The 23,567-nt window shown below is 42.9% G+C and overlaps 2 non-coding genes across 2 annotated transcripts; one reads left to right on the forward strand and one right to left on the reverse strand.

Annotated features, from left to right (window-relative positions):
- Window positions 1–15,642: 15,642 nt before the first annotated feature.
- LOC147638311 (U6 spliceosomal RNA) lies at window positions 15,643–15,750 on the reverse strand. Its single transcript, XR_015265971.1, has one exon. It is a non-coding gene; the product is annotated as a U6 spliceosomal RNA (small nuclear RNA).
- Window positions 15,711–15,810, forward strand: LOC147638312 (U6 spliceosomal RNA). The gene has a single exon (XR_015265976.1). It is a non-coding gene; the product is annotated as a U6 spliceosomal RNA (small nuclear RNA).
- The last annotated feature ends 7,757 nt before the right edge of the window (window positions 15,811–23,567 follow it).

Here is a 23,567-nt window from a genome sequence, read left to right on the forward strand (position 1 = left end):
GAATGTAGTTTTGATTTTGAAGCATTGACCGTGTAACTACATTCGCGGGTACAACGGGTGTGGTTCTTCGTGCTTGGTTGGTGACCTCAACCAAATTCAATGGCGTAATCTTGGGTGCATTAGGATTATGTGGACATTGAGCGATCAAGTGATCTATGCCACAACGATTACATGTAAGTACCGGCATTCCCGATGTGCTCCCTTGATTTGGTTGCATCTGAGTAGCGATCTTTTGTAACCTATTAGGGCACTCCGCTACACGATGCGGTCCACCACACTCGTAGCATTGAAGAGGTGGTCTCCTCGCCAAGGTATTAAGGTTTTGCCCCCTTGTGGCGAGAGCAGCCGCTTGATATACAGGCTTAACTTGCCCGAAATGATCCTCCATGTAGTACTGGGGAATCATTTCAAACGTATCAATCCCGTATGGAGCAGTGGAGTCTATCTCCTCTTCATAATCCCCACACGCACTATGTGACTCACAACCCATCTGGTTTACAGGGGTAATCCTTGGATGTGGAGGTTGTGGTCCTAGCACTGGCGGTGGTAACGGCACAGACTGGACTACATTCGGATTCCTTGGAACTATGTGTTGTGACGGTTGCTCGATAGGTTGTGCAGGCATTAGCGCGGGTACTTGAGGTGTGTTTGACCAAGCTAGTGGTGCCTGGTTTGCCAACATTCGCTTAAGTGTTAGGCAATCTTTAGATTGATGGCCATACTTACCACATGCATTGCAATTCCCATTGAATTTGACTCTGAATGTGGGACATTCACTCGTGCTATGTGGTCCTAAGCACACCGAACACCATTGTTGCTCTCTTCTTGGGTACATATGGCTATTCTGAGGAGCTTGATTACCCCTAAAGTATTCTTGGAGAGCCCTTCCCACTCAAGGTTAAGCCTAGGGCTTTACACTTATGCAGCTCATTGTGCTCTTCCAAGGAATCACACACGTGTTCAAAGACTTCAATGTGCTTCCTAACATCCTCGTTACCACTGAAGTTTTGAGTGAGCTTAGCCACTTGTACTGCCTTGCTTCTAGGTTCTCTCTCAGGCATGCCCCGCATGTTTTCTGCAATGGATCGTCCGATCGTCTGAGCAAATGCTGCGAGATCACCTAAGTGAGCAGGCATAGTTGGTGGAGGCACTTCTGGGATAGCCTGGCTGATAGGAGTTGGCGTTGGTCTGAGTAAGTTGGCAAATGATGTAGGATATGACATGTGGCTAGGCCTAGCTCCTCTTGGATAAGGGTTGTGATAAGGCAGTCTTGGAGCATACGCCATTGGCATACTAGGAGGCGTAGGAGCTACATGGGCATGAGTAGCAATAGGTACATAAGGCCGATAGGCACTACCATGCACTGTTGTAGGTACTATTCCACTAGGTAGTGGTGTCGTACTAACTACAGTGGTAACAGGTGCACTTCCTGTCATGCTCATCATTGGGGTAGGCATTGTGGATTCCCTAATGGAAAGTTGAGCCAAGGTTGGAAAGCTAAAGTTACTACTTGTGGGCTCAACCTGCATTGAGACTCCAGGCGAAACAACATATGAAGGGTCTATGGGACTAACCGAGGGAGTCTCCAATTGTGATAGGGTTGGTTGTTTGGCCTTGCCCGTATCCAAAAACCTCATAGGGCCAGTGGAAACTAGGTCCACTCCCCTATTTTACCTCTCAATTTGGATAATTCTATGAATAACATCACATATCATTTGCTGTTGCTCCTCTAGATTAGTGGCGCTAGATGTGGATCGTAGGACTTCTAACCAACCTACATGGTATGTGTAACCCGTGTATAGGTCCGTTAGAGTCTCTGTGTGTAGATCATATTCCCAATTTTCATTGAGAAATATCCCATCTAGACTTGGTGTGCCAAATGGTTCTCTTGAAGTGGACGCAATGTCACTTCTTATGGATTGGCTTCTAGGGACCTCTACTCTAGGAAGAGCATCGGAATGTGGTAGCTCAGTAGGGCCCTCATTAAACGAAATGGGTAGAATATCCACATGGACACTCTTTGGGAGGGTAGGGTCTACATAAGATGTGAATGGCGAATCTACTACCCCTCCTTCCTCATTTACTTCGCTTGTCGCATGTTCAGAGCGTGTAGCTCTACTAAAGGTCTCTATTAGACGACTAAACATGCTAGATCCGGGTTGTGGGGCCCACACTGGCATGTTTTGGCTTGTCTCCTCAGGTTTCTTGGTAGGGTGCCCTTCCATGGCTTCTGAGTCAGAGGACGAGTCACTATCCACTATTCGTGGATCTTGGGTTGCACTCCCTTGGGTTCCAGCCGAAGGCCAAGATGCCAACGTAGAGGGATGGTGTGAGCCTGCGTAAACTGAAACACTTTCTAGTGGTTCAGGCTCTAGCACCCGACCAGAACGTAGATGCATGTGACGTGGGTACCCTACGTGCGTTGTAACTACACACAAGTGGTTTCTTAGGTGTTTCGCACCCCGTTTTTACTTGTTTTTGTGTTGTTTTTAACCCGTTTTTGACCCCCTTACTTACAGTCGAACTTGGGCTAGGGCGTGTGATAGCTCAAAACGAGCGTATCGCTCAAAGGGTCCTAGCGTGCTTTACAGCACCGTGTTCGCCTATCTAGAGCTCCTGTAGTCCTCAAAACAGTCCGTTTCCCTTGGGAGGAAGGGGCAAAAGCCTATTTGCTTGTGGAGGAAAGGGTGAGGGCTTTATCCCACATGCTCACTTTACTCCTTGGGGAGTGGGCTACATATAGGGCACGACTTCCCATAAGCTCTCACTTGAGAGAAAGCTATGGAGGCTCACTCTCCTATATATACATATCAAAAGACCGAGGCCGAGGCCGGGGTCGGGGTCGTGGGTCAATTGGGGTTCTTTCTTTTCAAAATTTTTTTCTCCAATTAGAAAATCTTTCCTCTCCACATGTTTGGTTCTTTCTTTGAAAACAAAATTTAATTTTTTCTTTTTTATTTTTTATAATTTTTTTTATTTTTTATTTTCTGTTTTTTTTTTGTGAGATAAGTTCTCTAGGGTTTCCTTAGGGTTCAGCCTTGGCCGCGGCGCAGTTCGCACACACAGCACAGATCTGGGGATTCAGTAATCCCTCTCACACGCAGAAACCAGATAACAGAACGCACGCCCACATGCGGAGCGAAAATATAACAAAAGAAACAGAAATGCAACACAGAAACACCTTAACAACAAACACACAGTCGCTTTCCTACAGTGTAGATTAAACTTCACGCAGCAGCCGAGCTGCAAACTGGAGCTTGGTGCAGGGCAACTCCCCGACAGCGGCGCCAAAAATGTGCGCTTTTGCCGCACAGGTCGTAGCTGGGGACTTGCCGGACACCGTATGTGAGCCACGAATGGCTGCAAGCATACAACCAGGAAGGCAAGCTCAAAACAGAATGCAAAAGGTGTGTCACTCACCGCTTAACCGCTGCCTTGAAGGATTCCCGCGTCGCAGCCGTGAAGGAGGAGCCGCCGTCGCTCGCCGCTCTACCGCCTCTCCGCCGCCTCGCCGTGCCGCTACACAGTGCGCTCGATCGCTCTCTCACTCTCTCTCTCTCTCTCTTACACACACGCAGGAGAAGGAAACCAAGGAGATAAGGCAAGAGCACTCTTGTATTCACAACACATGAGAATGAGGATTTTAGGGTTACATTTGACTCATATAGGTGACTTGGCCGTTCACACTTGGGCGCCCATACATGGCCGGCCGACCCTAACCCTTATCCTACTGATATCTAAGGTGCGCCTCTCATCAGCGATCACCCAATCCCTTCATCCTTAACATATGGTGCCGACAAGCCCGGCCCATGACTCAGAATATTTAAATTAATGACGTAAAATATAGTACGTCGCCATGTCCGCCATGGGTTAACAATCCCAAACATACTCTCACACATCACACATGCACAAGATAGCCTCGCCTGAAATCAAACAAAGATGATCTTCAATGCTCTAGAGAGACAAATCAGCCAAACTTTGCAAACATGTGGGGGTGGGTCCCCCCCACATGCTTGCAAAGTTTGGTTCCCATCGGAGCATGTTTGGGTACGATGGTATGGGGAAGGCCCGGATTTTCCATGGCCTCTTAAGCACCAAGAGACTTGAAAAATCCACACTGGGCGCTAATTACCAATCCAAACATGCTTCGATTGTGACCAAACTTTGTAAGCATGTGGGGGTGGGTGCCCCCCACATGCTTGTAAAGTTTGGTTCCCATCGGGGTATGTTTGGGTACGATGGCATTGAGATTTTCAATAAACAATATGATAGCCAAAGTGTTAAAAAATTTAATAAAATCAAGAACATCAACTAAAATGTAATGATACTTAATAATGAAAAAACTCATAATGATATAAACATCAAATAAGTATATCAGAATGAAAATGAGCTATCCCAGCTAGTCTGAGGTTAGTCACTGCCCATAAATCTAAGTACAATGTAAGTGAGCTAACCCAGCTAGTCTGAGTTTAGTCACTATCAACGGCAACCCAATCAAAATCATCATCTCTAACTGTCGGTCTACGTGCACGTCGAGGCTGCTGTGCACGTCGAGGAGGTTGTGCCAGCCTACGGGAGTCGTCGAATGTCTGCGGGGAGGTCTGTCTCAAAGGCAGGATCGTGAGCTGGTGCCGGTGTACTCGGGAGCTCACGAGTCCCAAAAGCTGCTATAGCCCTCTCTCTCTTTCTACGTCGTGCTAATGCAAGACGTCTCTGTCTGTAAACCCAAAATCTATAATCTGCAATGGTACGTGTTTGCTTCTCTGCTCGTATAAGCTCCTCTGCTATAAGGACACGCTGCTCATGAGAAGCAGCACTGCTGCTAGCACCATCACCCGAGGTGCCACTAGGACCAGCACCACCCACACGCTCATATGCTATGATCTGGCTCTCATGTAGGTCTCTCTGGTATGCATCAAACTCATGTGAGCTCCACTCAATCTCTGGAGGCACCTCGGGCTCCTGATCTCTATCATCGAAGACGTCGAGTCCCAAGTCAATAGCTGATGTAAAATCAATAGGCCTACCAGTCCTAGCATCTACTCGAATGAGGCCTGGGTGAAGATCATCAATGCCCAAAACTCTGTATGTCGCTAGGTCGACGCGTGCACGGCAAGAGGGACATGCTGAGAACCGTACTAGCTCCTGGGTGATGCAAGCCAAATGGAAAAAATGTCCACATCCTAGGGCATATCCACCAGTAGTGTCAATGTCCTCGATACATAAAGCGCAGCACGCATCACGTTGGAAGGGTGGTGCATCCTGAGGGAGAGGTCGTCGAAAAACCTCTATATAACAGGCCGGCACTGTCACGTCCGAGGATCTGCGAAACTCTCGAACATGCAGCATCAACTACTCTGCCTTATGCTGGGCAATCCGCTCCATAATCTGGTGATGCTGTGCCTCAGCTCTAGAGCTCTCTACCTCGGTCCGAGCCTACGCAAAAAAGTAAAGCATAAAAATAATTGATTAGTCTCTCTCATTAGGTATTACTTAAAGAAATTTATAACTTAGGACCTTAATTATAACTCTTTTACGTGCAAGAGAAACCTACCTGCTGGATGTCGGACTCTCTCAGATGCTGTGCCTCTGTAGTAGCTGCCTCTGCCGTCTGTAATGCAGCTCTAAGGCGGTCAATCTCCGCTCTCGCCTCTACTAACTCGTGAGTGAGCCTCTCAGTGGTAGGTGTGGGACCCTACGTGACACAATCAACCATGGCGCTCATGTAAAAATATAGAAAAGTACATATAAACATGTAAATAAATGACTAAAAAAACTTATGAAGTAATAAATATGTAAATACCTCGACATCTGTCGTCGGTATCGATCGTGAGAACAGGCGTACCACATGCTGGATGGTCTCCGTGTGGTACTCCGTACGTCGATGCCAACCTGGGTGCCAAGAGCCTCTACTGTCGACATAGGCACAAACGAAGGATCTGAAGGAGCTACACAAAGGGCTGGTGGAGGCCGCCTACCCTGGTCCTGGAGACGGCCCCGGCCAGCACCACCACCCGGCCGATGGCTAGTGTAATCCACCTCCTTCCCTAAGACAAACTCCGCATATAATTGCTTTGCGAAGTATATGGGAATCTGGCGGTTGTTCGGCATCCTCCCATATGCGGCAACATATCGACTATAGATATGTGCCGCCATACGAGGATGCAAACACCGCGAAATAGTAAGGGGCTTGTCCGCCCCAGGCCTCATCTCACGACTATCGAGGAAAAGATCTAAATAGGCTCCATCTCTAATCGGACCAAGATCACAGACCTGACGATATGTCAGGCCATGTGACACAGGAGCAGTGCGATGGTGGGCTATCCACTCATCCACACAAACAATATCGTGAAGGCTACGAAGGGACGAAAGCATCGCCTCCAAGTCTGCCACAATATGTAATGTAGACGGTGTGTCTCTAGCACTCCTACGGATAGCCGCTAACTCACGGTCTATCTCCGCGATGAGGTCCACAATAGACGAGCGGCCCTCCTCGTGACTCCATGCTAAAACCTAAGCCTAACACAAAGGTCCAATGTGAAAGGGTCCAATGTGAAGGGTCTAATGCTTAGTGCTAAGTAGCACTAATGAAGCTATAAAACAATGCTAATGGGCCCACTAATGCTAATCCAAATCAAGAGAGCAAGGAGAGTGAAAAAGACTTCTGACAAAATGAGGCAAAAAAAAAAGTTTTCCGGTTTTATAACCTCGATCGAGGTTCGGCAGCATCATGCAATTTAGGGTTTGTAAGATGTATGCTCTGGATTTTAGGGTTAGTGAAACATACGGCCAAGATACACACTTAATTTTAGGTTTGGTGAAGGATCGACGGCGGCGGCTGAGATTTGATATTAGTATCTCGTTCGAGGTACATGGACGGCTTTGATTTTAAGTCATTACCACGACCAAGGTATGTCGACGGTCGAGATTCATTATATACCTCGATCGAGATATTTAAACGACTGAGATCGCATCTTCCAATGTGCCTAAATGGACGGTGGAGATTGCGTCTAGGTATCTCGAACGAGATATTTGGACGGTGGAGATTGCATCTACGTATCTCGAATGAGATATTTGGACGGTGGAGATTGTATCTCTGTATCTCGAACGAGCTATTTGGACGGTGGAGATTTGATCTCAATATCTCGTTCGAGATACGTGGACGGTGGAGATTGTATTCCTTTACCTCGAACAATGAATGGTCGAGATTCGATTTAGATATCTCGTTCGAGATACGTGGATGGTGGAGATGGGCTAGTCAAATATGCTCAGGGGGATACAGCGTGGCCGTGATGTGGATCTGACTGGCATAGATATCTCGATCGAGATAATGTGGTGGCGGTGACATGTAATGGTGACATGGATGATGACTGGAAACCCGAACCTGCTAACGTGGCATTATTTGGTATCTCGATCGAGATATGTCGATTTAGGCTTGGGAGGCACGTGTCGTGTTTTAATTCACGGCGATATCACGATCGAGGTACTCCGCCTGAGATGCATGGATGTCCCAATTTTAGAGAGAGTGAACGAAAGTGAGTACCCTCATCTTGCAACCTCCCCTTTGTCTTGGAAAATAGTCTTTGAACGAGGAGTAACTTGTATGACATACCACCACTTCTTGGCATGTATGTCCGGTTGAAACAGAACCTATTAATGAATAACAATGAAGGGGACCGAGTATTAAGCTTGAACGTATAATGTAAGTGTGGAATGAATCACTTTTAATAATGATGTACCTATTCACAATATTGAGGTGGTATGAAGGGTGTCCGTCCTCCATTGTCAAAACTTTGTTGAGTCGCTTGTCGTTCGTGATCCCACTTGGATGCTTTCTCACACTTGCTTGAGAACTGTGACACACCACATCCTTGAACCATTTGACATTCAATATATGAAGGTATCAAATACATAAGGAAGAGGGAGAGAGTGAAAGAGGGGGAGATAAGAAAGCAAAGGAGAGGGGGCCTAGTTATAAGAAAGTGGGAGAGAGATTGGCGGGATCGATCTTTTTCCCTCTCTCTCCCTCTCCTGCTCTCTATACGTACATAAATACAAAGAGGGAGAGAGGGAGGGCATAGAGAGAGGAAGAGGGATAGATAGAGGTGGAGACAACATGAGGGTGTGTGTTGAAGGACGAAGAGAAATAGAGAGAGAGGTAGAGAGAGAGTGTGTGTGTAGAGGGAGAGGGAGAGTATGTGTGTGTAGAGGGAGAGGGACAGGGAGAGAGAGAGAGTAGAGGGGGAGAGAGTGTGTAGAGAGCGAGAGTGAGAGAGGGAGGGAGAGGGAGAGAGGGAGGGTATGGAGAGAGAGAGAGAGAGAGAGAGAGAGAGAGGGCTAGACAAGGGGAGAGAGCGTACGGTGGTAATGAGAGAGAGAGAGAGAGAGATAGACTATGTAGCAGGAGAGTGTGTTGGTTGCACTGGGTTGGAGGGGGAGAGAGAGCATGAGGGGGGGAGGGGTTGGGGGAGAGAGAGCATGAGGGGGGGAGGGGTTGGGCTAGGCTTGTTATGGAAATGTAAATTGTGAAATTATTTGATATTTTATGTGGTATTTATGGTATGCTCATTTGCTACACGATTGTGATTGGCTACGCGCAAGAGCGTGGAATAGTGGTCACATTGTGATCGGCGAATAAGCAAGATTTAATGTGTCTTGTGTTTTTGGTGAGCAGATCAGTGCTGCACGGAGTAATGTGGGTACAATGGATTTAAGCTGGTGAACGGCCGTTGGGTTTTGGTGTGCGCTGATGGTCGCTTGCCCATAGTTTCATTTAATTAAATTGCTACAATTTGAATGTAAATAGCCAAGCTTGGAGACCAAGTAACTTTTTGATATTAATAGTCCAAAGTGGAATGTATCAAGCTATTCTTGAGCACTTGCTTTTTGTTAATACAAAAATACATGCATGAGGAAGCGTGCTCACTCATGCATGGGGGAGATTGAACCCACTATTTTGTCATGCATATTTTGCTTTTTATGTTCTTCTTGTTTATTTGACTTGTAGACAAAGAGGTGAAAGAGACAAAGGCAAAGATGATTTTAGTAAATTTTCAATTTAATTTGAAGAAGAATAAGTTTATGGTTATGTATGGTTGAAAGAAGGCTTGTTTTTAACCATTGGACAATAAATCTCCATCATTCTATTGTCCAAAAGGTAAAGCAAGGTGAAAAACCATTAGTGGGTTTATGAAAACCATAAAACCACCTTTAAATGTCACTAATCCTCTTCATAATCCATCTTTATGAATGAAATCAGCCCATTGAGGTGATAGCTTCATAATTGCTAAGCTTATCCTCTGTTCAATTTCTATAATGGAGGGCTCTAAATTTTTATTTCCCCTTCTCCAAAAACCTATCGTGGTCATTTCTTTTTCTTGAAGAACAAAAGGAAAAAAAAAGTTCCCTTTTTATTTTTTTATTTTTCTCTAAATTAATTCACTCTCCATCCACAGCGGCAACTACATGATTGGATTTTTTTTCTCTCTCTCTCTCTCTCTCTCTCTCTCGCTCTCTCGCTGTGATTTTTTGTTGTTGTTACTGTTATCTATTGCATGTAGTGCGAGCAGCTAATAAAGAACCTTTATTTTCTTTTAAAAAGCTTAATGTATAAGCTTTAAAACTAATATTTTTTTTAAAAGAAGAGAACTTATGTGCAGATGGCCGGCTGCAAAAGCCATGGCCAGCTAATAAAGCTTTATTTTTTTAAATTTTATTTTATTTCACTTCTCCTTCGGGCGGAAGGCCGAGTTTTTTTTCTTCTTTCTACGATGAAGCGATGCTCACTGTTGGTTGTATATTAAGCTTTGCTTAAACTTAATATATGGTTTAAGCGATGCCCCTTTTGCTATCGGGGTGGGTTCGCAGACCGTGTGCTTTACTTTAAAGCTTTAATGCTAAGCTTTATTTAAAAGTTTATATATATATATATATATTTTTAAAAACAAAACTTTTATTTCTTTCATGCGCTGATTAGTTAGACTATAGCAAGCCATGGAGGTTTGAAGGTAAAAAAAAAACACACACTAAGGTTACTTAAACTTTACTATACAGCTTTAGATTAAAGTTTGGGCAAAGGTTTATTTAGGGCTTTAAAGTCTAAAAGGTTACAAGTTATCTCCTAAAGAGCTTATTTATTTATTTATTCTACAAGTAGATATTACTTTTGAAAATTCACTTTTGGGAGCTCACTAATGGGCTTTTCCCATTAGCTTGGCCTTTGGTAAGTAAGCCATGTCCTTTCTTTTTAAATTGGCTGTCTCCGGGCTTTATCCGTCCTTAATGATTCACATCTCTTGGAGTGTTAAAATTGTTTTTGAACAGATAATTTCAATAACACCACAACGATGGAGGTCTGTATATATTCACTTCCTTTTATAAAACTTTTTCTCATAAGTATCTCTATTATATTTTTACAACCTAAGAACCTAATTAGTAAACCATAGATTCAACATTAAGATTAGTTCAAATTCAGTAACTGAAATAAAAATTTTTAAAGATAAAGAAATTTATGCTCCTACATATTCCCAAAGGTCCATGATGGGAAGAGATTTCAATGGACTTTATTATTGGTTTGTCGACTACGTCCTCTCATAATGACATGATATGGACCATAGTTGATGGATTTAGTAAGGAAGCATTGCAAGAAGACCCTGTCTGCCCCTCAAGCTGATAAGCTATTCAGTAAGACTATCTTTCCTCACCATGGCTTTCTCAAAGTCATTCTCTCTAACTGGGATGGCCGCTTTTGGAATCATTTTTGGGTTGCTCTATTCAAGAACTTAGGTTCTAAAATGGACTTTACATCCGCTTTCCATCCAGAAAGCAATGGCCAGAATAGCACTATTATGGATCTTCTTAGATCCTACACTATTGACCGACCCTCTAATTGGGATCAACATTTGCCTCTACTTCAATTTGCTTACAACAATACCCCCCATTCGGCTATTGGTCGAGCTCCCTTTGAAATTGTAAACTTCCTGTTCCTGTCTCTACCATAACTAGTGATGTTCCAGTTGGCTGACACTTTAGCTCATGACCATGTTACTATTCTAGCTGAAGTCACTGAATCTATTAAGCGAGCACAATTGAAATAAACCACTCAAGCCAACAAGAAACGACAACCAATGAAATTCAAAAAAATGATCTAGTTTGGCTTCACATAGAGAAAAGATGCTTAAAGAATATTACCAAGCATCCTAAGATTAAGTTGGCTCCTAGATTTTATGGACCGTTTATAATTATCCAATAAATCAATGAAAATGCATTCCGTTTAGGCATTCCCACTCACTAGAAGATACATAACTCATTACACATTAGTTTATTGAAGATACATAACTCATTACACCTTTTAAAGGCCCCACTCTTGTTAACCCTGTTATTGATGCCCTCGAGGATGACTCTGACGTTCTAGTACCTGAAAGTATTATTGACCATGACTAAACAACCACCCGTACTGGCACTGTGTATCATCGTTACTTGGTGAAGTAAAAGAATCATTCTATTGAGGAATCACAGTGGATTCCTAAAACATTGCTTACCCTATACTACCGACACTTGATTCTAGCATACCACTCACATTCACATTGATTCTTTTATGGACACCGATTCGCCGCCGCGACTGAGGCAATGTCATAGTTCTTTCACATGTTTTGGTGCCGATTCGTCGACTGAGGCAGCATATTCATTTAGTGTCGACTAAGGCAGCATATTCATTTGGTGTCGATTCGCCAACTGAGGCAACACATTCATTTAGTACCGATTTGCCAATTGAGGCAGCACGTTAGTTTAGTGCCGAGTCGCCAATTGAGGTAGTATGTTGATTCGGTGACTGAGGCAACACTATAGCATGAGGTTGGCCATCCTTACTTTTATTTATTTCACACCATTGAGGACAGTTTCTTTTTAACGCCACGGTATGTTATGGAAATGTGAATTGTGAAATTATTAGATATTTTATGTGGTATTTACACTCATTTGCCGCACGGTTGTGACTGGCTACACGTGAGAGCGTGGAGCAGTGATCGCATCGTGATGGGCAGATCAGCGAGATTTAATGTGGTTGCCCATCCATAGTTTCATTTAATTAAATTGCTACAATTTGAATGTGAATAGCCAAGCTTGGAGACCAAGTTACTTTTTGATATTAATAGCCTAAAGTGGAATGTATCAAGCTATTCTTGAGCACTTGCTTTTTGCTAATACAAAAATATATGCACGAGGAAGCGTGCTCACTCATGCATGGGAGGAGATTGAACCCACTCTTTTGTCATGCATATTTTGCCTTCTATGTTCTTCTTGTTTATTTACCAAGTTTATGCTATGGCTATGGAGGTTAATTCTTAGCAGGGCTGAGCTGGGGAGGTGGGGGGAGGAGGTGGGTTGGGCTGGGAGTAGGGAGGAGGGGTGTAAGGTCCCTCCATAGCCATGTATGTGTCTCTTTTAATATAGATTTCAATAAGGAAAGAGAGTGCACTTAGAGAAGAGTGAGACAATAAGGCTAGAAACATTAGGAAAGTGTTAGAATAAAAATATTAGCTCCAAAAATCCTAAAAGAAATAAGAAGATAAGAATAGTTCTATTAAGAGATAAGTATTTTCAAAAATAGAAATTTGAATTTAGGTGTCCGGCTATACAAGCACAAGAACAGGGTAGCCTCAAGGCAGGGAGAAGTTGTACCTATATCTTAATTTAACCAAGATAACAATCCATTTACTCAACTAAACCATAGGACTAGAATCCATGTTACCTTCTTAAGAAAACAATCCTTTTCACAAAGATTTTAGTATTTCAACTTGAGATTGCGATAACATTCTTTATTAAGGCATATACTGTTGTTTAAAAGAATACAAACTTTAACTAGTAAATCAATCAAATAGATCACTATTAACAATTAATAGAGAAGCTGGGGCCATACCTCAACCCCTAAGAATGATATATAATTGAAAAATAAAATATATATATACCTTATAGAAATTTATCGTTTATCGTTGTCTTTGCTCGTTTTAATAAGGGTTTTAGAACTTGATATATGAGAATAGAGAGTCTTCTAATACCTTCTCTTACGATTGAAATCATCCGATCATCCCCAAGCTTTATCTCCTCTTACTCGTACTCTGACTTTTCTCTCTTTCGAAGATCTATGGCAAAATAGCCTTTTCTTGCAGGGATACGGCATACTATTCTTTTTTTAAAAGAAAAGCTATGGAGTTTTGGTCTCTTCCTTCGAAAGACCATAGCAATCTAACCTTCTCTTCTAAGAGATCAGATAAGAATGAAGGAATATATACATCTCAAGCTCTAGGATTACCTTGAGGCTACTTGTTGCCTTCTTACAGTTTTTCATGCGTGTAGAGACCCTGACAGAATCAGAAAATTGTTTCGGCCATAACTCTCTGATAAAAACTCAGAATATGGTCATATAACCAGTCAAAAGAACCGGAAGGCATCTAGTCTACAAGCTTGCGTGAGTAGAATAGGCAAAAACATCTGTATAGCCGCAAACGTGCCATCTTTAGAAACGCATTGCGTTTCCACATTTTTAGTATGCATGGACTCTAAATATATAAAAGTACTCTAAATACGACCTCCTATCACCTAAATTCAAATTTCTATTTTTGGAGATACTTATCTCTTAATAGAACTATTATTGTCTTCTTATTTCTTTTAGGATTTTTGGAGCTAATATTTTTATTCTAACACTTTTCTAATGTTTCTAGCCTTATTGTCTCACTCTTCTCTAAGTGCACTCTCTTTCCTTATTGAAATCTATATTAAAAGAGACACATACATGGCTTGGGACGGACCTTACAATCTCCCCCACTTAAAAGATTCGAGATGTCCTCATCTCGCGAGCTGGGGTAGTATCTAAGTAAATTCTCCTGTCTCTTTCGAAGTGGTGTCTCCACTAGGTAGAAATCTTCTTTTATCTACACATTGTTCCTAAAGAGTCCCTTATTTCATGTGTTTGTCTTGTTTTGTTGTGCCTCCAAAAGGTCTTTATTATTCAAAAGTTAATTGGCCTTATTATTCTAAGTTCATGCATCCATATACCTCTCATATGATATGAACCTTCGAATTCTTTATTCTATATCTCCATGTAATATGGTACTTAACAAATTGTCATAGAAAAATGTAAGGGAATCAATCCTTTACGCAATCTAACCTATGATAGCAATTTCATAATCTTAGTATCGTCTTGTAGAATACCTCTATTCATCATGCACATTACTTCACATGAATCTTGCACCAATCCTCTTCTATTTACTCATAGAAATACTTGTTGAATTCGATTATCTTTAATCCTGCTATCCCTATTTCTTGACCTAATCTTGCTTTAGCTCATGATTCCTTGTAGCCAAGGGTGGGCTTGACATTCCTCTTGAATTAGGAGACCTCTTCTTGATTAACATGGAAGGACTCATGTCCTTCTCGACACTTTCTATATAAAAAAAAACTTTATCATAGTCTCTGGCTATAATTATGGCTTCTAAAATAGAGGATGGTTTTGCATTCTTGACGAGGTTATTCAATGAAGATTAAGCTTCCAAATGAATCAATGGAGAAGAGTTACCTCATCCATCTCTAGAGCAAATTGGAGAAGTTTAACAGAAGTTTAGTGGTATTCTTTTAGGGTCTTCCTTCCTTGGGTTAGCTCCAAAAATTCATTCATTTTATCCTCTCGAAAGCCTGGAGGACAAAACCTTTCTCGAAGGTGTACTTTCATGGCATCCCATAACTGATTCTGGTTCCAGTGGTTAGATTGACAACAGTGCTTTCCAACTAATTTGGCATTTCTTACGATTTTTAGACGCGAGCAAGAGTGAACTTGCTTTTTTCATTGTATCCATTAAAAGATCAAAACTATCAAATACTTATCATAGCACCACATTTAAAGGCAGTCAGGATTAACACATTTGAGATCTTCATTTTTTGAGAATTACACATCTGGTGCCTTGGGATTGACGCAACCAAAGATTATCAGGATTAACACGTTTGAGATGATTAGTTTTCTGAAAATTACACATCTAGTATCTTGGGATTAACACATCTAATAGCATGATCCTTTGGGAATTACACATCCGATGGGTTCAAGATCTTGGATGATCGTCCTAGTGTAAAGCATCCAATGGATGGCATTCACACGTCAACTATTCAAACCTTAATGGAGTTATAATCTTAATAATTTATAATATGCAAATTAATGAGATATATCCTGAAAATTTCTCACTTTTGGTCTATACTTCTAGTTATTCAGTTCACTGATCTCTTAATTCGATCACCCTATGTTTTTCCTCAAAAGGTTTCTTCCCCAATCAAATTCTCAAATTTATTGTACAAATATCTTGCGTGTGCACCCCCAAGATACAAGCACAATTTTATAGGATGATTGTCTCAACATGTGAGGATATTCAAACCACTTCTATGGCTAGTAGAGATGATTGATTCGTCCTCGTATGATAAACAATCACTTGTTTTAATCCCTTGATAGTTAACCGTTGAAAAACAAATCCTAGGAACTAAGATCGGCTCTGATACCACTTGTAAGGTTCCCCCCCTTCCAAAATAGGAGAAACACTTAAGATAGTCTACTAAGTCTTAGCTTGGAGAAAATTTTCTACTCGTTCGACACCTTGACCATGTAAAGATTCAAGGATACGATTTGTGCGTGTCATCCTTGCGCAGGGGCCATGCTAATCTTCTCTGTATCGTTCCAATCTTCGGGGATCTGATAAAATTGGAATGATACAGAGAAGATTAGCATGGCCCCTGCGCAAGGATGACACGCACAAATCGTATCCTTGAATCTTTACATGGTCAAGGTGTCGACGAGTAGGAAATTTTCTCCAAGCTAAGACTTAGTAGACTATCTTAAGTGTTTCTCCTATATTTTGGACCGGGGGGGGGAACCTTACAAGGGGAGAAGAAACAGAGGACATGGGTATAGAGAGAGAGTGGTTGTCAAAAAAACTCGCTCCAAAACCCACTCTGTGCCCATCCCCCAATGTGACATATCCATTGCAAATATAGTTCAGGGCAGTTCATCATGGTTGTATTTAATTGTTATTTTTATCCCTAAGAAGTTGCTATTTGAGGCGATTGCAAATTAAGCACCTTTTACTTCGGAAATGAGAAAACTGAATTCAAAATTGAAATCTTAAGCACCTTTACCACCATCGGTAGGGCTTTTTTCAGAGTTGAAACGAGTAAACAAATTGAAGTTTTGCAATCTAGCAGCTTCAGACCAAAAGTAGCAGCATTCTGGGATGTCCAAATGATGGATGGAAAGTCCCAGGTGATCATGAGGTAGTTCCAAACAATTTCACTAAAAAAATCCCTGATGGCTCAACGAATGCTCCTAGGAGCATGCACGATGGGCCTCGCACCTAATGACCCCCACCCGAGTGACATATGGCACCTATGAACACCTCCCCCAAACACCTGAGAGTTATTTCTAGCCAATATATGCACGCATGCATCCACAAGCGCCTTCGTCTCCCAACACCCTGGACAATGGCCGCTATGCCCCCCGGGCATGTCTCCCTACATGTACCCCCCTATGCCACCTCCCCCCCATGTAGACCCCTTTGACACCCCCCTAGATAAGTGATGCTCCCTTCCTGATGCACCTACTGCCCATGAGCCTTGTCTAGGTGGCATCCCCACCTAGATGCACTTGCCCCCCTTGTTGGCACTCTCTCCTTATGCAAGCACCCCTTCCCCGCACCTATATAAACCCCCCTTCCCTCCTCTTAGAGGTACCCCTTAAGAAGACGCCCATAGGCTAGGCTCTAGGACATGTCCTACAACTTTTCTCCCCTCTCCCCCACATACACCCCTCCTGGATAGGTGGTGCTCCCTCCCCGATGCACCTATCACCCATGCACCTTGTATAGGTGGTACCCCCACCCAGATGCACTTGCCCCCCTACTAGCATTCTCTCCTTGTGCAAGCACCCCCTCCTACTAGCATTCTCTCCTTGTATAGGTGGTACCCCCACCCAGATGCACTTGCCCCCCTACTAGCATTCTCTCCTTGTGCAAGCACCCCCTCCTTGCACCTATAGAGGTTCCCCTCGAGAAGAAGACCGTAGCCTAGGCTCTAGGACATGTCCTACGACTTTTCTACCCTCTCCCCCCCTTTTCAAATAGAATTTGCGAATAGACTTAAAGCCGCCATCATAGCCTCCCTCAGTAGCCAAGGCTACCCATACCGAAGCCCCCTCCCCTAGCCTCCCCTTGAGAGCCCTCTGGCGGTTAAGGACAACCCCCGCCCCCAAAGCCCCCCCCCCCATATGAAGAGACTTAAAGGTGAGCATAGGGTTTGTTCTCACCAGTGAAGCTTTAGGATTTCGAGCGAGTTTTGGCGGCCCAAATGAACTTCATTTCCAAATCTGTTTGATCCACTAGAATCCTCTCTCTCTCTCTCTCTCCTAGTAATCCCTAGCATTTCACACCCACCTCACTCTCTTTCTATTCACCACAAATAAAGGTACTAGTATGGTGTCGAAACGTTACCAAAATGAAGAACCGTGTGACATCCATGGCAGAAGTGAGGAGGAACACGTCCATGCAAACGACTTCACTCCTTCCGAAGTGAATCATCTTGTAAATGACAAACTAGGTTGGCCATATTTTTAATTCCTTTAAATATAAGCAATTTTGTCCTTTTGGTCATAAAGTTAAGATTTTTAGCACCCAATTAGGCTTAGAAAGATTACTTTATTATTGGATAAACATACAACAATAACGACTAGCATCATAGAAGTATCGCATCTCACTTTTTAGTTAAGTAGTCTAAAAAGATTAAGATTCCAATGTGGGAAATTGCTTCTTTTCTCCTCGTAAATACGTGTCCTGAAGTAAGGCTAATAGGTAAAACTGTGAGCGAGTAATCTTAATCCTAGAGTTCTTTATGATTCTCTTTTTATATTGACAAGGACAATTAGCTACGGAGATCATTGTTGTCTGATGTTGTTTTCTATATTACCACTTAATGAATTGTTGAAAAATAATGCTTAGAAGATAATCTTTTCGTAGTGTCAATGGATATGTTTGTTGCTGGTTTCATTGTTAATCTATAGGTACATCTTCTCCTCATGTTAGCTAACTTCACTCTTGCTTATGTAGCCGGTTGGAGCCCTATGCCATTGGGAATTGGGTTTTTTCCACACAAGGGTGGACACGTGTTGTTACACTGTGTGGCAACCTATCGGACGACAAAGCAGGAGAGCTATGGATCACCACCCAACCATAGAGGGAATGAGGGTAAGGTTCTCCACCCATTGTCAGGTATATATAGTGGCGGCTTACTTGCCCACACATATTCTACTGACTGTGGAACTATGCCCAGTCACCCTCTCCCTTGAACCCTGGCTCGCTCGCTGCCCACGATTCGATGGGGTGGTCTTAGAGTCCTCCCTGTAGCCACTACAGGCTATGTAACATTACTCCCCCCTTAAGATGAGTTTTTATCCGTGAAAATGAACTTTGGAAAGTTCTTAGCTAGCATACTCAAGTGCTCCTACATAGACGCCTCATCCCGCGATCCTTCCACTTAACAAGTGTCTCTCAGTTTTTTGCAATCTACTGACATGAAAAATAGGATGAACTTGAGAGCTCTCTGGTAGCTCAAGTTTATACGCTAATCCACCAACCTTCTTAAGGATCTTAAAGGGACCGCAATATCTAGGTGAAAGTTTTTGACACTTTCTTATCTTTAAAGTCTTCGACTTTCAAATATACAAAGTCATCTTCTTCAAAGGCTACTTCTTTGCAACCCTTTTCTGCATACATCTTTACACAATCTTGTGAACAACGTATGCTATCTTTTGTCTCCTGCATTATATCTTGCATGTCTTTAAGGAACTCCTTGACAGATTGTAACTTCCTTATCTAGCCCTACGGCTATAGGAGATCTCGGCTGGAAGCCATACATCAGCGTGAGTGGACTAAATCCAATCGCGGAATGTTTCAACAAACTATTATAAGCAAACTCCAAATGTGGCAGGTACTCCTCCCAATTGGATTTCTTTTTATGGACGTACGCACGAAGCATGTCTTAACACTTGGTTGACTCTTTCTGTTTGATCATCAGACTGTGGATGATCAGCTGTACTCATAGTCAGAGTAGTGTCCAGCTTTTTGAAGACTTCTCTCCAAAAGTGACTATCAAACTTCCTATCACTATTAGAGACTATATCTACGAGCAGCGGGTAGGCCATATAGCTTTTAGAGATGTTCGAGAACAACCTAGCTAACTCATGAGTTTTTACCATTTTTTAGGTAGGTATATACTTGACTATCTTGTTCAATCGGTCAACCACTACCCAAACCGAATCATTTCCTCAATTCATTTTAGGTAAACTAGTGATGAAATCCATGGAAATACTTTCCCATTCCCTTTGGGAATATCCAGTGAATGCAGCAAACCTCTAACCTTGAGGCGTCATGTTTATTGACCTGACACTTCTTGCATTTTAGTATGAAGTCCTAGATGTCTTTAAACAAACTAGGCCAGTACAATTATCTTTTTGCATAGGTCTTTTGTATCTTGGGATGACTAGCACTCGGACTATCATGACTTTCTATATTTGGGCCCAAAAATCGCCAATAGCTGGTATGCAAACTCTACCATTATAGAGCAGGTACTCATTGTCTATGGAATAGTGTCTATACTTTTTCCCTTGACAAACTTTATCACCCCCAAGTGAACTAGTGTCAAATGGTTGTGAAGGGTCTACCCTCCAGCTCTTTGTCTTGTTATAGAACCCAAGGGACTTGTCTAGTTGCTTCAGACTAGCACTCGCTCCTCTTCTCTTGAAGAAACCTCGACTAATCTCTCCAAACTAGTACCCCTTTTTGACGAGGGAGGTGGCTACTGCTGTATAAAATGTGGTCATGTATGTTACCATATTATAGTAGTGATGTGTGTGAACACACTTAGGACCGCCGGGGCACTTTTTCCCTCACTAGGAGGTTTTTTCCCCCGTGCATTGTATATACGCCCATTATCTTCTAGGGCTGGTTATCTTTCATTTTTTGGCACTCATAATACACTACTGTGTTGTGCTCAAGCTTCCTCATCTTCTTGAAGTTGTGTGTGCATTCCTGCAACCCTAATTCCAACAATTGGTATCAGAGCAGGCTTCCTCCTCCCGGGCAGCATCACCGGCACCTGCCGCTTCATGTCCTCCGATTGCGACGAGGTTTCACGAGCGTCTGCAGGTTAGTATATGCCGTGGGACAGCCCATAGGGCTTGTTCGTTTCAGAATTTTGATCTGAAGTCATTTCGCCCTCCGTTTTTGCATTCCAAGTACTGCGCAGGAAAAATCGTCCTACTGTGCAGATTTTCTGTCAAGATTAAAATCTGCAGGACAGGTGCCCATTCGTCTGTTTTGGGCTGTGCTACATAGCACAGGTCGATTTTATACAGGTTTACCTCTTACAGACAGCATTTACATCTAGTAGTACAGTCATTGGCCATGGCTGACAACAATGATGTATTCCGCATGTTGGCTGCTGAGGATAAGTTGGATGGCACCAACTATCCATTGTGGGCATATATGATGCGACATGTATTGGTAGCAAAGGGGTTATGGAACATTGTGCAGGGTATTGATGCACGTCCTATTGTGGCTGGGAATGCTGCAAACACATCAGAAACAGGTACTGTTGATGATGGTGCAGGCACAAGTGCTGTAGCAGCTGTTCGAGAACCACCACTTTCAGCAGAGCAGATTCGTTGGGATGGTAGAGATGCGCAGGCTCATGCCTTGATTGCGCTGTCTGTCAAACGTACCATTATCCCACATATTCGCTCCTGCAGGACTTCTAAGGATGCTTGGGATGTACTTGCCACATTGTATCAGGCAAGAAATGAGGCTCGTGTTGCTTATCTCCGAAAACAGTTGGAGAGTGAGCATATGAACGAAGGTGATTCTATGGATAGCTTTTTGACAAAGATCAAGGATTTCAAAGAGCAGCTCATTTCTGCAGATGAAATCCTGTCAGACAGTTCACTTGTGCAGACTGTTTTGAATGGTCTACCAGACTCTTATCAGGGTTTTGCTTCCACTCTTCGCTTGATGATGAAAGGCAATCCCAATGCCTTATCATTTGAGGAGTTAGTTTCTGTTTTGCTGCAAGAAGACCAGTCAAGGCAAAACAGGAATATTATGCGTGTCGCAGATCAAGCTTTCGTTGCTAGTCAGAGAAGCGGGAAAGGTAAAGCTGGCTTTTCTTCTAGTAAACAGAAATCTGCAAATGCTGCGCAACCAAAGAAGGAAGACAAAGATGAGAAGAAGGGTGACAAACAGAAGACATTTTGCAAGTACTGTAAGGGAAATGATCATGTCATCAAAGCGTGTCCTAAGCTGGCTGCGAAAGAGGCTAAGAAGAAAGAGGCTGGTATGGCTGTTTTGCAGATGCCTCTCCTTCTAACAATGAATCTGCTAATGTTGTGCTAGATACAGAATGGGCATTCAATGCGCAGTGCAGTTATGACCCATCTTTGCATGACACATGTATGTCTGCAGTAGATTCAGATGTATGGTACTTTGACAGTGGTGCCACTAAGCATATCACCTCGCAGCGCAGTTTATTCACTTTCCTTGAGTCTGCTCCCACAGGGAATACTGTCACTTGTGCCAATAACTCCTCTTATCCCGTTGAAGGAGTTGGACAGATTGTGCTGAATGTTGCAAATGGCAACACCTTTACACTTTTTGATGCATTGTATGTGCCAGGGATCAAAAAGAATCTGCTGTCAGTCTCCGCATTTGCCAAAACAGGTTTGGTTGTAAAATTTGTGGATGACAGATGTACTGTTCATGATCTCTCTTGTGGTGACATCATTGTAGCATCTGGTTCACTATGTCGAGGGCTGTATAAGCTCAATATGGATGGCAAATGTGTAGAGGATTCAGCATGTGCTATTATGGATACGCAGGCTATTTCAGATGCAAAACTGTGGCATGCACGTTTTGGTCATCTGAATTTTGCAAGTTTGCTGCGCCTGCAGAAATCTGAAATGGTGTCTTCTTTGCCTAAGCTTGAGGCACCTGTCAAGCATGTTTGTGAGGGCTGCATATTGGGTAAAATGCAGCGTGCTTCCTTTCCCAAAGATGGATCAGTGAGAGCTGAACGCAGATTGCAGCTTGTTCACAGTGATGTTTGTGGTCCCATGCAAACTCCATCATTTGGAAACTACCTTTACTTCGTGACTTTCATTGATGATTTTACCAGGCATGCATGGGTATATCCTTTGAAGGCAAAGTCCGAAGTGTTTTTGTGCTTCAAACAGTTTTTGGTTATGGCTGAAAATGTGTCAGAAAGTAAGATGGGCACCCTCCGTTCAGATCGAGGGGGGGAGTATATGTCTTCAGAATTTAATGCATTTCTGGCTGAGCGTGGGATAAAACACCAATGTACAGTGCCGTATACACCACAGCAAAATGGTATGGCTGAGAGAAAAAACAGGTCTCTCATGGAAATGGCAAGATGTATGGTTAAGAGTCAAAGTCTACCACATGGTTTTTGGCTTGAGGCTGTCATGTGTGCCACTTATGTACTAAACAGGTGTCCCACCAAAGCATTACAGGTTGTCACTCCATATGAGGCTTGGCATAGCCGCAAGCCATCTGTTGGCCATTTACGTGTTTTTGGTTGCCTGGCATATGCATTAGTGCCTGTGCAACATCGCAGAAAATTGGATGACAAAGCTGTCAAATGTATTTTTGTTGGATATAGTGCTGAGAGCAAAGGCTATCGTTTGTATCATCCACAGACAAAGCGCATTTTGGTTAGCCGTGATGTTGTATTTGTGGAAGATGCAGTTCAGCCCTTGGTTTCATGTACTAAGGAGACAGATATCAGCTCACGTGATGTCTATGATACATTGTTGCCTCTTTTCAGTGGTGCACAGTCAAGTGCAATACCTCATGAGGCAGTTTTTCAGCCTATGCAGGTTTTAAATGATGGCACAGATCAGCCTATATCTGATGCAGATGTGCATGATGCACTTGAGGATGAGAGACAAGAGATTGAGGGCTCTAGGAATATGCCTAGATGGCTGGTGCAGACTTTGCGTGACAGCAAGTTGGATGCCCCTTTGTCTAGTCGCACTCGTTCTGGCTCTCATGGTGCCTCTTATGCGTCAGATTGTTATGCATTGGCTGTTTCTAGTATGTGCGATGAAAGTGAGCCTGTTTCATTTGATGAGGCACAAAGTTCAAAAAATTGGATGGCTGCTATGCAAGCAGAATACGATGCTATTATGAAGAATGGTACATGGTCTTTATGTGACTTGCCCCCTGGCAAGAAGGCCATTGGCACTAAGTGGGTATACAAATTGAAGCGTAAGCCTGATGGCACAGTGGATCGCCATAAGGCTAGGCTTGTTGCAAAAGGTTATGCTCAAGAGAAGGGCATTGATTTTGATGAGACTTTTGCTCCCACATGTCGTATGACCACTGTTCGTAGCATCTGTGCATTAGCAGCTCATAATGGTTGGAATGTACATCAGCTGGACATAAAGACTGCGTTCTTAAATGGAGATTTGCATGAGG

This window comes from Cibotium barometz, chromosome 5, assembly GCF_041138505.1.
Source record: "Cibotium barometz isolate CiBa-2024 chromosome 5, ASM4113850v1, whole genome shotgun sequence".
In the NCBI taxonomy this organism is placed as follows: Eukaryota; Viridiplantae; Streptophyta; class Polypodiopsida; order Cyatheales; family Cibotiaceae; genus Cibotium; species Cibotium barometz.